A 13,609-nucleotide genomic window follows, 5' to 3' on the forward strand; every position below is an offset into this window, starting at 1 on the left:
TCTGTTCAGGAACAGTTAATGGACTTAATGTATCTACCATTTTACGAGACACTGGATGCACATGTATAGTCATTTCTGATAAGCTGTTCCCTAACCTTAAAGAAACTCATTCCTCTGCTATACTTTCAGACTACTTGGGCCGTACAGACACTTTTCCTACCATCCGTTGTTACATTAGGTCTAAATGGTTCACAGGTTGGTCTGAAGCCGTACTAGCTCCCATCACTTCTTGCTCCGTACTAATAGGTAATGTAAAAGGTACCATTCTGAGGTTGACCTTTCATCACCAAAGATGGATGTAAGTGTTTCAGATCCTCTTCCTGTGGAGTCAGAGAAGCCCCTCGAAAGTTCAGATGAGACAATGTCTCGCGATATTCATGTGGGATTAAAAACCAGTGATGCTACTCTCGAAAGAGAGGAAGTAGGATCACCGGTTCATTTGTTAGATGAAAGTGAAGATATCACCTCCGATACTATAAATGTCTTGACTAGGGCTCAGACCAAAGCCCAGGCTTCTCCTACTGTCCATCCTTTGATTTTCCCTGACTTTAAGCCTTTAGACATATCGAAGGACTCCTTTGTCAATTTACAACGTAATTGCCCTTCTCTTCAGAATTGCCATAATGCCGCTAAACAAAATCAAGTTATCCAAAGGAAAAACTTTTCATATAAATTTGAATATATAAAAGATATCTTGTACAGGTAGTAGGTTGGTAGACAGCAACCACCCAGGGAAGTACTACCGTCCTGCCAGATGACTGTGAAACAAAAACCTGTAATTGTTTTGCATGATGGTAGGATTGCTGGTTTCTTTTTCTGTCTCATAAACACGCTAAGATAACAGGGATATCTTGCTACTCCTACTAACACTTTGGTCACACTTCACAGACACGCACATGCATATATATATATACATACATCTAGGTTTTTCTCCTTTTTCTAAATAGCTCTTGTTCTTTTTTATTTCTTCTATTGTCCATGGGGAAGTGGAAAAGAATCTTTCCTCCGTAAGCCATGCGTGTCGTATGAGGCGACTAAAATGCCGGGAGCAATGGGCTAGTAACCCCTTCTCCTGTATACAATTACTAAAAAAGAGAAGAAGAAAAACTTTATAAAACTGGGTTGCTTAAATGTGCGTGGATGTAGTGCGGATGACAAGAAACAGATGATTGCTGATGTTATGAATGAAAAGAAGTTGGATGTCCTGGCCCTAAGCGAAACAAAGCTGAAGGGGGTAGGAGAGTTTCAGTGGGGGGAAATAAATGGGATTAAATCTGGAGTATCTGAGAGAGTTAGAGCAAAGGAAGGGGTAGCAGTAATGTTAAATGATCAGTTATGGAAGGAGAAAAGAGAATATGAATGTGTAAATTCAAGAATTATGTGGATTAAAGTAAAGGTTGGATGCGAGAAGTGGGTCATAATAAGCGTGTATGCACCTGGAGAAGAGAGGAATGCAGAGGAGAGAGAGAGATTTTGGGAGATGTTAAGTGAATGTATAGGAGCCTTTGAACCAAGTGAGAGAGTAATTGTGGTAGGGGACTTGAATGCTAAAGTAGGAGAAACTTTTAGAGAGGGTGTGGTAGGTAAGTTTGGGGTGCCAGGTGTAAATGATAATGGGAGCCCTTTGATTGAACTTTGTATAGAAAGGGGTTTAGTTATAGGTAATACATATTTTAAGAAAAAGAGGATAAATAAGTATACACGATATGATGTAGGGCGAAATGACAGTAGTTTGTTGGATTATGTATTGGTAGATAAAAGACTGTTGAGTAGACTTCAGGATGTACATGTTTATAGAGGGGCCACAGATATATCAGATCACTTTCTAGTTGTAGCTACACTGAGAGTAAAAGGTAGATGGGATACAAGGAGAATAGAAGCATCAGGGAAGAGAGAGGTGAAGGTTTATAAACTAAAAGAGGAGGCAGTTAGGGTAAGATATAAACAGCTATTGGAGGATAGATGGGCTAATGAGAGCATAGGCAATGGGGTCGAAGAGGTATGGGGTAGGTTTAAAAATGTAGTGTTAGAGTGTTCAGCAGAAGTTTGTGGTTACAGGAAAGTGGGTGCAGGAGGGAAGAGGAGCGATTGGTGGAATGATGATGTAAAGAGAGTAGTAAGGGAGAAAAAGTTAGCATATGAGAAGTTTTTACAAAGTAGAAGTGATGCAAGGAGGGAAGAGTATATGGAGAAAAAGAGAGAGGTTAAGAGAGTGGTGAAGCAATGTAAAAAGAGAGCAAATGAGAGAGTGGGTGAGATGTTATCAACAAATTTTGTTGAAAATAAGAAAAAGTTTTGGAGTGAGATTAACAAGTTAAGAAAGCCTAGAGAACAAATGGATTTGTCAGTTAAAAATAGGAGAGGAGAGTTATTAAATGGAGAGTTAGAGGTATTGGGAAGATGGAAGGAATATTTTGAGGAATTGTTAAATGTTGATGAAGATAGGGAAGCTGTGATTTCGTGTATAGGGCAAGGAGGAATAACATCTTGTAGGAGTGAGGAAGAGCCAGTTGTGAGTGTGGGGGAAGTTCGTGAGGCAGTAGGTAAAATGAAAGGGGGTAAGGCAGCCGGGATTGATGGGATAAAGATAGAAATGTTAAAAGCAGGTGGGGATATAGTTTTGGAGTGGTTGGTGCAATTATTTAATAAATGTATGGAAGAGGGTAAGGTACCTAGGGATTGGCAGAGAGCATGCATAGTTCCTTTGTATAAAGGCAAAGGGGATAAAAGAGAGTGCAAAAATTATAGGGGGATAAGTCTGTTGAGTGTACCTGGTAAAGTGTATGGTAGAGTTATAATTGAAAGAATTAAGAGTAAGACGGAGAATAGGATAGCAGATGAACAAGGAGGCTTTAGGAAAGGTAGGGGGTGTGTGGACCAGGTGTTTACAGTGAAACATATAAGTGAACAGTATTTAGATAAGGCTAAAGAGGTCTTTGTGGCATTTATGGATTTGGAAAAGGCGTATGACAGGGTGGATAGGGGGGCAATGTGGCAGATGTTGCAAGTGTATGGTGTAGGAGGTAGGTTACTGAAAGCAGTGAAGAGTTTTTACGAGGATAGTGAGGCTCAAGTTAGAGTATGTAGGAAAGAGGGAAATTTTTTCCCAGTAAAAGTAGGCCTTAGACAAGGATGTGTGATGTCACCGTGGTTGTTTAATATATTTATAGATGGGGTTGTAAGAGAAGTAAATGCGAGGGTCTTGGCAAGAGGCGTGGAGTTAAAAGATAAAGAATCACACACAAAGTGGGAGTTGTCACAGCTGCTCTTTGCTGATGACACTGTGCTCTTGGGAGATTCTGAAGAGAAGTTGCAGAGATTGGTGGATGAATTTGGTAGGGTGTGCAAAAGAAGAAAATTAAAGGTGAATACAGGAAAGAGTAAGGTTATGAGGATAACAAAAAGATTAGGTGATGAAAGATTGAATATCAGATTGGAGGGAGAGAGTATGGAGGAGGTGAACGTATTCAGATATTTGGGAGTGGACGTGTCAGCGGATGGGTCTATGAAAGATGAGGTGAATCATAGAATTGATGAGGGAAAAAGAGTGAGTGGTGCACTTAGGAGTCTGTGGAGACAAAGAACTTTGTCCTTGGAGGCAAAGAGGGGAATGTATGAGAGTATAGTTTTACCAACGCTCTTATATGGGTGTGAAGCGTGGGTGATGAATGTTGCAGCGAGGAGAAGGCTGGAGGCAGTGGAGATGTCATGTCTGAGGGCAATGTGTGGTGTGAATATAATGCAGAGAATTCGTAGTTTGGAAGTTAGGAGGAGGTGCGGGATTACCAAAACTGTTGTCCAGAGGGCTGAGGAAGGGTTGTTGAGGTGGTTCGGACATGTAGAGAGAATGGAGCGAAACAGAATGACTTCAAGAGTGTATCAGTCTGTAGTGGAAGGAAGGCGGGGTAGGGGTCGGCCTAGGAAGGGTTGGAGGGAGGGGGTAAAGGAGGTTTTGTGTGCGAGGGGCTTGGACTTCCAGCAGGCATGCTTGAGCGTGTTTGATAGGAGTGAATGGAGACAAATGGTTTTTAATACTTGACGTGCTGTTGGAGTGTGAGCAAAGTAACATTTATGAAGGGATTCAGGGAAACCGGCAGGCCGGACTTGAGTCCTGGAGATGGGAAGTACAGTGCCTGCACTCTGAAGGAGGGGTGTTAATGTTGCAGTTTAAAAACTGTAGTGTAAAGCACCCTTCTGGCAAGACAGTGATGGAGTGAATGATGGTGAAAGTTTTTCTTTTTCGGGCCACCCTGCCTTGGTGGGAATCGGCCGGTGTGATAATAAAAAAATAAATCTTGTACAAGTCAGTATTCAAATTAAATTCAGATGAGACAGACTATTCCATCTTAGTTGTTCCAAGTCCATGCAGAGAGACTGTTCTTAAAATGGCTCATGACCTGCCAGTGGCCGGACATTTCTCGCATCGTAAAACCTTAAATAAAATTAGGGAAACCTATTTTTGGCCAAAAATGTCCTCAGATGTCACTACCTATTGTAGATCGTGTAAAGTTTGCCAACTGTCATCCTCCCGAGGTACAAGGCGAGTACCTATGGTCAAAATGCCTATCTTTACGGTACCGTTTGAAAGAGTAGCTATTGACATCGTTGGTCCTTTATCTCCACTTTCATCTGGGGGACATAGATATATATTAACATTAGTTGATTATGCTTCGAGTTTCCCTGAAGCCGTTCCCTTAAAGACCATAACTACTACAGAGGTGGCTGAAGCCCTTTTGTCCATCTTCTCCAGAGTGGGCATCCCTAGAGAAATTTTGTCTGACCGCGGGACACAATTCACAACTGACTTAATGCAACATCTATACCAACTTCTGGGAGTGAAGCCTCTCTTCACCACACCCTATCATCCCAGCTGTAATGGGAGGATTGAGCGCCAGCATTCGATTCTCAAGTCCATTTTAAGTAAACTTTGCTCCCTTAAACCGAAGGAGTGGCATCGTTACCTACCCTGTGCTTTGTTTGCCATGAGGGAAGTTCCCAGTGACTCTTTGGGGTTTTCACCTTTTGAACTTCTCTATGGTAGACAGGCCAGAGGTCCACTGTCCATCCTTCATGACTTATGGACTAATGAGGAGGTAAATGCTGAGGTTCAGTCTTCTTACCAGTTTCTCCTTGACCTTAGATCCAAACTTGAGGAGACCTCTGACATAGTTTCGAAAAACCTAAGCTTGTCAATGGACCAGTACAAAACCTATTTTGATTCCAAAAGTCAGAGGAGAAGTTTTAAAGTAGGGGATGAAGTTCTGGTACTTTTGCCTATCAAGTCAAATAAATTATTAGTAGCATGGAAAGGTCCATATAAAGTATTAAAAATTTGTGGGAAAGTTGACTACCTCATAGAAGTCAAGGGGAAACCTAAGCTTTATCATATCAACATCCTTAAGAAATATTACAGAAGAAATTCGGTTAACTGCCTTAATAACTTTGACTTAGTTTTTCCACACGAACTTGATAAGACAACTGAAGAATGTAAAGTGTGCGTAATTGACACCTCTAACTTAGACCATGATGAAGAACAACATGACTTGGTGACTCTTGACCACTCGGACGCAACCAACATTAATATTAATGAATCTTTGGATGACCATAAGAGACATGAACTACTTCAATGTGTGAATAACTTTTCAGACGTCTTTACTGATATTCCAGGTGTTACCTCCACGGTAGTCCATAAGATTGACTTAGGACGGACAATCCTATCAAACGAAAATTATACCCAGTTCCAGTTCACCTTAGGGAGGCATTTGACCGAGAGGTAGACAAATTATTAAAACTAAAGATCATTGAACCTTCAGTATCTTCATATTCTTCACCAGTAGTCATGGTTAAGAAGGAGGATAATTCATATAGACTTGCTATTGACTTCAGAGGCCTTAATGCTATAACTCGGTGGGATGCTGAGCCTGTGCCCTTAATAGATAGCGATCTACACAAACTTTATGACGCTTCCTTCTTTTCAGAGATTGATATTGCACAGGCATATCATCAAATAATGTTAGATCCTTCTTCTAAGCAGTACACCGCTTTTCCTACACACCAAGGACTGATGCAATATAGAACTATGCCCTTCGGTTTGGTAACTGCCTGTACTACCTACGTGAGACTGATGAGAAAGGTCTTGGGTAATATGCCAAATGTTTCAGTTTATTTTGATAACATTTACATAATGACATCCACGTGGGGCGAACATATCCAAACATTAACATCAGTTTTGCGTAGGTTACGCTCACATGGCCTCACTGCCAAGCCGAAGAAATGCTTCCTTGGGTATAACAAGATTAGATATCTTGGACTGATACTTTCTAATAACTCTCTGCAGCCTCTCCTCAGTAAGATCAAAGCTTTACTAGAATTTAAATTCCCCAAAACCAAGAAGCTCATGCGTAGCTTTCTTGGTTCTGTAAATTTTTATGCATGGTTTATCCCAAACCTTACTGATCTTACAGGCATCTTATCCGACTTCCTTAAAAAGTCTGTGAAGGAACCTCTTGAACTTTCCGACGTAGCTCGGGAAAAGTTTAATGAGATTAAAAGTATCTTTTCGAAAGACTCTATACTTAAGATTCCAGATATTAATAAAACATTTTGTTTAAGAACTGATGCCTCCAATACTGGCTTAGGTGCAGTGTTACTACAATACCATGATGATACTCCCTTCCCTGTATGCTTCCTAAGCTGGAAACTCCTTCCTGCAGAAACGAGATACTCCACCATAGAAAAGGAATGTTTGGCCCTTGTGTGGGGTATCTCCAAACTTAAATTTTATTTGCTGGGAAAAGAATTCATTTTAGAAACGGACCACAAACCTTTGATATACCTAGAAACTTTTAAGGGAACCAACAGTCGCCTCTTGAGGTGGACATTGGCACTCCAGGCTTTTAAGTTCCATATTGTGTATATCAATGGTTCATCCAATTATTTCTCTGACTGGTTAAGTCGTGACAGTCAGAAGAAGATTTCTTGCCTTATGCGACTTCCTTATGTTAGAACTTTTTCCTCGCCTATTCTTCTTATACTCCTTGACTATAAGTCTTGGTATGGGGGAGTGTGAGGGAAAAGTTCAATAGACAGGAATAGAGAGTGAGTACATAGTAACAATAGTTTCATTGCCGGCTACTTGTTAAGGTAGGGTAAGTCAAGCTCCCGCCTTTTCTCCCCCACCCCTAAAGTGATAGTTTGATTGCCGGCTACTTGTTAACGTAGAGTCAGTCTAGCTCCCACTATCCCTCCCCCTCCCTCTTCTCGCCCCCCCGAAAGGTGACATGTGGGGCTCTGGTCAAACAGTAAATCACTCGACTCACAGCTCCCAACACTACTGTAAGTACATGCCTGCCTTGTATTCTAGTGGATTTATTGGTTGAAAGCGTCACTTTTGACCAATAATAAACTTAGTCCTTTCAGTCTTGCTCTAGGTTGACTGTTGTAATAATCACCACATCTTTTGGGTATTGTACTTACCATGGAGAGTGATTTCTTAAGCAGTGGGTAACCTGTCTATCTTTCCAGCTTGGATGACAGAGAGGGTCACCTGTCAATCAACGAGAAGAAATGATGGAGAAGGAATAACGTCCAGAGACTTCCCCATTTTGGATTTAATTACCTGTGCACCTGTAGGAAATTGCAGGACGTAACCCCACATCATTGCAGCGGTAAAGAACCTGCTTTCCTGTCATCGGGATAGAATACTCAAGGCTCTATCTACTGTGAAGAACTAGCCAGTGGGTCGTAACCAACACCTGCGACCCCCCCCCCATCATCAGCAACGGCTATGATTTCAACAACACTCAGTGTCACCAACACCAGACACCCCTATATATATTAGCGTTGAATTAAGTTATCATTTATATTTTTCATTTTCTTTAATGTAGGATTAATATTTCATATTTAAGTGTTTTACATTTTAAATTTCTATATAATAAAGTGTTTATGTTTGTCTGTTATTATTTCTTTTTCTATTCATTAATTTTCCTGAGGAGGAGCCAGCCTGAGTAATACTTACTGAAGTTGTTACAGGGCTGAGTAAGCCTTCACAATTCCAGTAATTAATTTTTATAGTGGGCTAGAAGAAGATAAATTATGTAACATCACAGTCACTAGTGAAATGGTTGTGAAGCAGATAGACAGACTGAAGCAAAATAAGTCGCCGGGTCCTGATGAGTTTTTTTCAAGGGTTCTTAAGGAATGCAAAATGGAACTCTGTGAACCATTAACTAATATTTTTAATTTATCTCTTCAAACAGGTGTAGTGTCTGATATGTGGAAGATGGCTAATGTAATTCCTATTTTTAAAACAGGGGACAAGTCGTTACCGTCAAATTACCGCCCAATAAGCCTGACCTCAATTGTAGGCAAATTACTATAGTCAATTATAGCTGAGATTATAAAAAGCCATCTCGATAAGCATAGCTTGATTAATGATACTCAGCATGGATTCACAAGAGGCCGGTCTTGTCTAACTAATTTATTAACTTTCTTCAGTAAAGCTTTTGAGGCTGTTGACCACGATAAAGAATTTGATATTATTTACTTAGATTTTAGTAAGGCTTTTGATAGAGTTCTGCACCATAGACTGTTAAAGAAAGTGGCAGCTAATGGCACTGAGGGAAAACTGCTCTCGTGGATCGAGTCATGGCTCACTGACAGGAAGCAGAGAGTGTCCATAAATGAGGTTAAATCCGAGTGGGGATCTGTAACAAGTGGCGTTCCACAGAGATCAGTCTTGGCCCGTTGTTGTTTATAATATATATCAATGATCTTGATGAGGGAATTACTAGTGATATGAGCAAATTCGCCGGTGACACAAAGATAGGTAGGATAATTGATTCACAAGTAGATGTTATGGAACTTCAGGAGGATTTAAACAAACTCTATTCTTGGTCAGAAAAGTGGCAGATGCAGTTCAATGTAGATAAATGCAAGGTTCTGAAGCTTGGGAGTGCCCATAACCCTAGTACTTATAAGTTAAATGATGTAGAACTTAGCCATACAGATTGCAAAAAGGACTTGGGGGTTATGGTGAGCAGCAACCTTAAACCAAGACAGCAATGCCTAAACGTACGTAATAAGGCAAATAGATTACTAGGATTTATATCAAGAAGTGTAAGCAACAGAAGTCCAGAGGTCATACTGCAGCTTTATACATCATTAGTAAGGCCTCACCTAGATTATGCAGCTCAGTTCTGGTCTCCATATTACAGAATGGACATAAATTCGTTAGAAAACATTCAGCGTAGGATGACTAAATTAATACATAGCATTAGAAATCTTCCTTATGAAGAAAGATTGAAGACTCTTAAGTTACATTCACTTGTTAGACGAAGAATGAGGGGAGACCTGATCGAAGTGTATAAGTGGAAGATAGGTATTAATAAAGGGGATATTAACAAGGTCTTGAGGATATCTCTCCAAGAGAGAACCCGCAGTAATGGATTTAAATTAGATAAGTTTAGATTTAGAAAGGACATAGGAAAGTATTGGTTTGGAAATAGGGTAGTTGATGAGTGGAACAGTCTACCTAGTTGGGTTATTGAGGCTGGGACTTTGGGTAGTTTCAAATTTAGGTTGGATAAGTACATGAGTGGGAGGGGTTGGATTTGAGTGGGACTTTCACATCAGAGCTTATTTCTTGGGTGGCATTGAAAACTGGGTTGGGCAAATGTTTGTTGTAATAAAGTTGGTAGAATTACCGACAATATGTAAAGTAAAAGGACACAAGTGCAACTAATGTGACATTTATTTTGGCAACGTTTCGCTCTCCAGGAGCTTTATCAAGCCATTACAAACAATACATGGACACAGAGGGTATATAAAGGCTCAGAGTGAGGTGAATACTAGTGAGGTACCTCACTAGTATTCACCTCACTCTGAGCCTTTATATACCCTCTGTGTCCATGTATTGTTTGTAATGGCTTGATAAAGCTCCTGGAGAGCGAAACGTTGCCACAATAAATGTCACATTAGTTGCACTTGTGTCCTTTTACTTTACAAATGTTTGTTAGTGGGATGAATTGTAAAGGACCTGCCTAGTATGGGCCAACAGGCCTCCTGCAGTGTTCCTCCTTTCTTATGTTCTTATGTCTAAGTGTCACGGCCTAAGTGTCACGATCTGAATGTCACTGAATGTCACGGTCTGAGTGTCACGATCTGAGTGTCACGGTCTGAGTGTCACTGTCTGAGTGTCACGGTCTGAGTGTCACGATCGGAGTGTCACGGTCTAAGTGTCACTGTCTGAGTGTCACGGTCTAAGTGTCACGGTCTGAGTGTCACGATCGGAGTGTCACGGTCTAAGTGTCACTGTCTGAGTGTCACGGTCTAAGTGTCACGGTCTAAGTGTCACGGTCTGAGTGTCACGGTCTGAGTGTCACGGTCTGAGTGTCACGGTCTAAGTGTCACGGTCTGAGTGTCGACCTTTTAAGCTGACAGCGGATGTTTGCTCAACCCACAATAACATCGTACCGCATGACAAAGTATAACAATAGACTAACAAAATACAACAATGAACACTGGTAAACAAACACGTTATCTCATGAACCATCTACGAGATAAATATTTTTTTAAATAAGAATTTATTCATAAATGATCCATAGTGTTATTTCTACCTACACAAGAAAGTCCGAAATAATATTATCTATACGAGTGACTTGTGTATTCCCCCGCTGCCAGACGTTGACTTCTACTGTAAGAAATTTAGATACCAGAAATTACCTAAATCAAAGTTAAAAAGAAATTAAATCAAATTTAAGTAACCTGAACAAAAATTATTCAGATTTAATTCGTCGCAAAATAAGTCTGTTGAGAAATAAACAGACGAAAATAAATTACCAAATTTATATACACTACACTGTGTGGGAGTCATGATCTATATTCAGGTTTACCATGATCTATACATCCTACTGTGTCACAACTGATTTATATACAACAAACTACATCATACATCATCTAGACTCAGGAAATAACGAAAACGTAATGACACAATTGCGAACACTATACGTTTACCCTTATTTACATTTCGTTCTCTATGTAACTACCCTGATCTACGAACAACACAATGTTTAGCTATGCTTACCAATATAAATGGTCCAATTCGGAGCTAAACGTCGTCTACGCTCCTCTCTCCTACTTGTGGATTATTTGTGTATTAATCTTGTATTACTCCAGATCCTCTACTGCCACTTGTTGTGTTTGTAAAGGCCACTTATTGCTCACCCAGCATTAGATCTCTGCTTCCGGTGTGTGAGACGTTGCCTTATGCTGAGCAATGAACAAAGAGAACGGGAGTCCCTTTGAAAATAGAAACAGAATCCAGAAATTCCCAATTAGATCAAATATACCCTCTTGACAAGCCCCAGCAGAGCGAGACGCCTACAAGTCACCTGAGTTTAGTAACCGGCTTCCCATCAAAACCAGCGCAAAAATGGAGCTCGCTAAAATTAAGCCAATAAGGAGTGTCCTTCCTGTAGAGTGCCCGGCGGTGAGAGAGCTCTAGGTCAGAGAGAGAACGGGGTAAATTTGTCACTAATGTTCAGGTGACAGCTAGACGCCAAGAAATCTGTTCCATTCCTTTATAGATGTACGGCTAGAAAACACTAGGGACGTGTTTCCTTAACACACCTGCTGTCCCTGTTCACCCATCAGTGTAAAATGGGTACCTGGGTGTTAGTCAACTGGTGTGGGTCGCATCCTGGGACAAAACTAACCTAATTTGTCCGAAATGCTCAGCATAACAAGTGGCTTTCTATAAAGCAGTATGCCATTGATGTCAGGTAGGCCTGTATACCTTATACATGTACTTGTAGAAATAAAGATCATAAGAACATAAGAACATAAGAAAGGAGGAACACTGCAGCAGGCCTGTTGGCCTGTTCGTAGAATTACCGACAAAATGTAAAGTAAAAGGACAGAACTGCAACTAATGTGACATTTTATTGTGGCAACGTTTCGCTCTCTAAGATTTCAAGTTTATCGCAAACCTACCAACAAAAATGATCTCACCCACTTCTATTCCAGTCAAGATACTTAGACGAAAAGAGGCATCATCATCGGATTTTCCCTAAGAGCATACCGAATTTGTAGTCCTGAGTTTCTTGACGAAGAATGTACTTACATACACCAAACCTTCACTGATCTACAATTTCCTTCCTTTTTCACCAAAGACTGCAAGAAAAGAACTCTTCAGATCATAAATTCTCCACGCACCAACACCACTCCTAACAATGTTATCATCCTTCCCAACAGCCAGGTTGCATTGAACGTTTCCAAGGTACTCGCACAAACTAACACTAGAGTCGCCGTAGCATCCAGCACTTCCATAAGGGATCTAACCAAGACAAAATCCAGCCACCATGAACCAGTCAATGCAGGAGTTTACACTATACCTTGTGGAGGCTGTGACAAGATATATGTTGGGGAAACAACTAGGAACCTCGAAACACGCCTCAATGAACACATTAATGCATGTAGGAACAACGCCTGCGTCCAACACCGGAATTCCACCAATCACCTCGTGAAATTCAACAATGCCTGACTAGTAATCAGAGAGCCAAATTTCCTCAGGCGTAAATGCCTTGAATGATCATTAATCGCTGTTTCTAACACAATCAAGCAAATAAAGGCAGCTGCATCATCTCTGAAGTATTAGCAAAAATATTTTTCGAAACAATAAACCCTGCCATCACAGTCTCTGTTACACAAGAATACAACAGAGAAGGAACACTGAAACAGACCTTCTCAGATCCAACTTCCAACAGAAATATTTGTCTAATCTATTTTAATACTACTCAAGTAATAGTTTTTTGACCTTTTACTTTAAGTGCAAGTTGATTGTTCTACCATATTGTATTACTACTACTACTACTACAACTTATGTCACTACTACTACCACTAGTATTGCACCTCGCTCTGAGCCTATATATATACCCTCTGTGTCCATGTACTGTTTGTAACAGCTTGACAAAGCTACTGGAGAGCGAAACGTTGCCACAATAAAAGTCACATTAGTTGCACTTGTGTCCTTTTACTTTACAGAAATAAAGATATATTATTGTTATAATTATTATTATTATTAAAGGCCACAAAGATCTTCCTATGCATGGAACATCTGGAAGCTGAGCGATTTTCCTCTATTAAGATAAGATAAGGTTTCGTTCGAATTTTTAACCCCGGAGGGTTAGCCACCCACGATAACCAAGAAAGTCAGTGCGTCATCGAGGACTGTCTAACTTATTTTCACTGGGGTCCTCCATCTTTTCCCCCAGGATGCGACCCACAACAGTCGACTAACACCCAGGTACCTATTTGCTGTTAGGTGAACAGGACAACAGGTCTAAGGAAACACATCGAGATGTTTCCACCCTCCAGGAATCGAACCCGAGCCCTCCGTGTGTGAAGCGGGAGCTTTAGCCACCAGGCCACTGGTGTGATGTAGTTCAGCTGGGCTTGTGAGGTCTCTGGGGAGACCTAATTTAACCAATTATATGGTCACACCTTGCCTTGGCAAACGTCTGTAGCCACGCCCACGTCTGAGGTCTTTTGTTCTTGACGGCGTCAGACCTAGGCGTCAGGTCGTACACGTGGTTGTGGAGGGTGCTTGGAC

At 40.8% G+C, this 13,609-nt stretch overlaps 1 protein-coding gene across 1 annotated transcript in view; it reads right to left on the minus strand.

The window, feature by feature from the left end:
* Positions 1-11,295, minus strand: part of LOC128690676 (uncharacterized) — a 56,533-nt gene extending 45,238 nt beyond the window's left edge. The window contains exon 1 of the mRNA XM_070088151.1: positions 11,084-11,295. The gene's annotated coding sequence lies outside the window, so the exon portion shown is untranslated. The remainder of the gene's footprint in view (positions 1-11,083) is intronic.
* Between the last annotated feature and the right edge of the window lie 2,314 nt (positions 11,296-13,609).

This window comes from Cherax quadricarinatus, chromosome 24, assembly GCF_038502225.1.
Source record: "Cherax quadricarinatus isolate ZL_2023a chromosome 24, ASM3850222v1, whole genome shotgun sequence".
Classification (NCBI taxonomy): domain Eukaryota; kingdom Metazoa; phylum Arthropoda; class Malacostraca; order Decapoda; family Parastacidae; genus Cherax; species Cherax quadricarinatus.